A 4,115-nucleotide genomic window follows, 5' to 3' on the forward strand; every position below is an offset into this window, starting at 1 on the left:
TACGGGAGAATTTGAAAAGTGTTCATATGTAGTAAAAACCTGAGAAATCCGTCCGTTTTCGTCATTTGTTATCGAATCGACTTAAAGCCAGATAGTCACATTGGCCGCTCTTCTCTCTGAAACGGTTGTACTTATCTTCTGCAAAGCTATGTCGCGTGCTGCGGTATGTGGAGACACTAAAAGCACCATAGTAGAACACAGGTGAAGCTTCTAAGTTGATGTAATAGCCAGTAAGAAGTAGTACAATTCAAGTTTTAGGTATCGATTATTCACTTTTTAGCTGGCTTTGGTGCCTTGGACATGAGCTAGGACTTTAAGATTGTGCATGAAAGGAGGACTAGCAGCCGAGTTGCAAGGGAGAATGTGAAAAGTGTTCATATGTAGTAAAAACCTGAGAAATCCGTCCGTTTTCGTCATTTGTTGTCGAATCGACTTAAAGCCAGATCGTCACATTGGCCGCTCTTCTCTCTGAAACGGTTGTACTTATCGTCTGCAAAGCTATGTCGCGTGCTGCGGTATACGGAGACACTAAAAGCATCATAGTAGAACACAGATGAAGCTTCTAATTGATGTAATAGCCAGTAAGAAGTAGTACAATTCAAGTTTTAGGTATCGATTATTGACTTTTTAGCTGCCCTTGGTGCCTTGGACATGAGCTAGGACCTTAAGATTCTGCATGAAAGGAGGACTAGCAGCCGAGTTGCACGGGAGAATGTAAAAAGTGTTCATATGTAGTAAAAACCTGAGAAATCCGTTCGTTATCGTCATTTGTTATCGAATCGACTTAAAGCCAGATCGTCACATTAGCCGCTCTTCTCTCTGGAACGGTTGTACTTATCGACTGCAAAGCTATGTCGCGTGCTGCGGTATGCGGAGACACTAAGAGCACCATAGTAGAACACAGATGAAGCTTCTAAGATGATGTAATAGTCAGTAAGAAGTAGTACAATTCAAGTTTTAAGTATCGATTATTGACTTTTTAGCTGACTTTGGTGCCTTGGATATGAGTTAGGACCTTAAGATTCTGCATGAAAGGAGGTCTAGCAGCCGAGTTGTACGGGAGAATTTGAAAAGTGTTCATATGTAGTAAAAACCTGAGAAATCCGTCCGTTTTCGTCATTTGTTATCGAATCGACTTAAAGCCAGATCGTCACATTGGCCGCTCTTCTCTCTGAAACGCTTGTACTTATCTTCTGCAAAGCTATGTCGCGTGCTGCAGTATGTGGAGACACTAAAAGCACCATAGTAGAACACAGGTGAAGCTTCTAAGTTGATGTAATAGCCAGTAAGAAGTAGTACAATTCAAGTTTTAAGTATCGATTGTTGACTTCTTACCCTTCTTTGGTGCCTTGGGCATGAGCTAGGAACTTAAGATTTTGCAACATAGGAGGTCTAGCAGCCGCGTTGCACGTGAGAATGTGAAAAGTGTTCATATGTAGTAAAAACCTGAGAAATCGGTCCGTTTTCGTCATTTGTTGTCGAATCGACTTAAAGCCAGATCGTCACATTGGCCGCTCTTCTCTCCGAAACGGTTGTACTTATCGTCTGCAAAGCTATGTCGCGTGCTGCGGTATGCGGAGACACTAAAAGCATCATAGTAGAACACAGATGAAGCTTCTAAGTTGATGTAATAGCCAGTAAGAAGTAGTACAATTCAAGTTTTAGGTATCGATTATTGACTTTTTAGCTGCCCTTGGTGCCTTGGACATGAGCTAGGACCTTAAGATTCTGCATGAAAGGGGGACTAGCAGCCGAGTTGCACGGGAGAATGTAAAAAGTGTTCATATGTAGTAAAAACCTGAGAAATCCGTTCGTTATCGTCATTTGTTATCGAATCGACTTAAAGCCAGATCGTCACATTAGCCGCTCTTCTCTCTGAAACGGTTGTACTTATCGACTGCAAAGCTATGTTGCGTGCTGCGGTATGCGGAGACACTAAAAGCACCATAGTAGAACACAGATGAAGCTTCTAAGATGATGTAATAGTCAGTAAGAAGTAGTACAATTCAAGTTTTAAGTATCGATTATTGACTTTTTAGCTGACTTTGGTGCCTTGGATATGAGTTAGGACCTTAAGATTCTGCATGAAAGGAGGACTAGCAGCCGAGTTGCACGGGAGAATGTGAAAAGTGTTCATATGTAGTAAAAACCAGAGAAATCCGTCCGTGTTCGACATTTGTTATCGAATCGACTTAAAGCCAGATCGTCACATTGGCCGCTCTTCTCTCTGAAACGGTTGTACTTATCGTCTGCAAAGCTATGTCGAGTGCTGCGGCATGCGGAGACAGTAAAAGCACCATAGTAGAACACAGATGAAGCTTCTAAGTTGATGTAATAGCCAGGAAGAAGTAGTACAATTCAAGTTGTAGGTATCGATTATTGACTTTCTAGCTGGCTTTGGTGCCTTGGACATGAGCTAGGACCTTAAGATTCTGCATGAAAGGAGGACTAGCAGCCGAGTTGAACGGGAGAATGTGAAAAGTGTTCCTATGTAGTAAAAACCTGAGAAATCCGTTCGTTATCGTCATTTGTTATCGAATCGACTTAAAGCCAGATCGTCACATTAGCCGCTCTTCTCCCTGAAACGGTTGTACTTATCGACTGCAAAGCTATGTCGCGTGCTGCGGTATGCGGAGACACTAAAAGCACCATAGTACAACGCAGATGAAGCTGCTAAGATGATGTAATAGTCATTAAGAAGTAGTACAATTCCAGTTTTAGGTATCGATTATTGACTTTTTAGCTGGCTTTGGTGCCTTGGACATGAGTTAGGACCTTAAGATTCTGCATGAAAGGAGGTCTAGAAGCCGAGTTGTACGGGAGAATGTTACAAGTGTTCATATGTAGTAAAAACCTGAGAAATCCGTCCGTTTTCGTCATTTGTTATCGAATCGACTTAAAGCCAGATCGTCACATTGGCCGCTCTTCTCTCTGAAACATTTGTACTTACCTTCTGCAAAGCTATGTCGCGTGCTGCGGTATGTGGAGACACTAAAAGCACCATAGTGGAACACAGATGAAGCTTCTAAGTTGATGTAATAGCCAGTAAGAAGTAGTACCATTCAAGTTTTAGGTATCGATTATTCACTTTTTAGCTGGCTTTGGTGCCTTGGACATGAGCTAGGACCTTAAGATTCTGCATGAAAGGAGGACTAGCAGCCGAGTTGCATGGGAGAATGTGAAAAGTGTTCATATGTAGTAAAAACCAGAGAAATCCGTCCGTGTTCAACATTTGTTATCGAATCGACTTAAAGCCAGATCGTCACATTGGCCGTTCTTCTCTCTGAACGGTTGTACTTATCGTCTGCAAAGCTATGTCGAGTGCTGCGGCATGCGGAGACACTAAAAGCACCATAGTAGAACACAGATGAAGCTTCTAAGTTGATGTAATAGCCAGTAAGAAGTAGTACAATTCAAGTTTTAACTATCGATTGTTGACTTCTTACCCTTCTTTGGTGCCTTGGGCATGAGCTAGGAACTTAAGATTTTGCATGATAGGAGGTCTAGCAGCCGCGTTGCACGTGAGAATGTGAAAAGTGTTCATATGTAGTAAAAACCTAAGAAATCCGTTCGTTATCGTCATTGGTTATCGAATCGACTTAAAGCCAGATCGTCACATTAGCCGCTCTTCTCTCTGAAACGGTTGTCCTTATCGACTGCAAAGCTATGTCGCGTGCTGCGGTATGCGGAGACACTAAAAGCACCATAGTAGAACACAGATGAAGCTTCTAAGTTGATGTAATAGCCAGTAAGAAGTAGTACCATTCAAGTTTTAGGTATCGATTATTAACTTTTTAGCTGGCTTTGGTGCCTTGGACATGAGCTAGGACCTTAAGATTCTGCATGGAAGGAGGACTAGCAGCCGAGTTTCACGGGAGTATGTGAAAAGTGTTCATATGTAGTAAAAACCAGAGAAATCCGTCCGTGTTCGACATTTGTTATCGAATCGACTTAAAGCCAGATCGTCACATTGGCCGCTCTTCTCTCTCAAACGGTTGTACTTATCGACTGCAAAGCTATGTCGCGTGCTGCGGTATGCGGAGACACTAAAAGCACCATAGTAGAACACAGATGAAGTTGATGTAATAGTCTGTAAGAAGTAGTACAATTCAAGT

The sequence above is a fragment of the Schistocerca gregaria genome, unplaced genomic scaffold (genome assembly GCF_023897955.1).
Source record: "Schistocerca gregaria isolate iqSchGreg1 unplaced genomic scaffold, iqSchGreg1.2 ptg000351l, whole genome shotgun sequence".
NCBI lineage: Eukaryota > Metazoa > Arthropoda > Insecta > Orthoptera > Acrididae > Schistocerca > Schistocerca gregaria.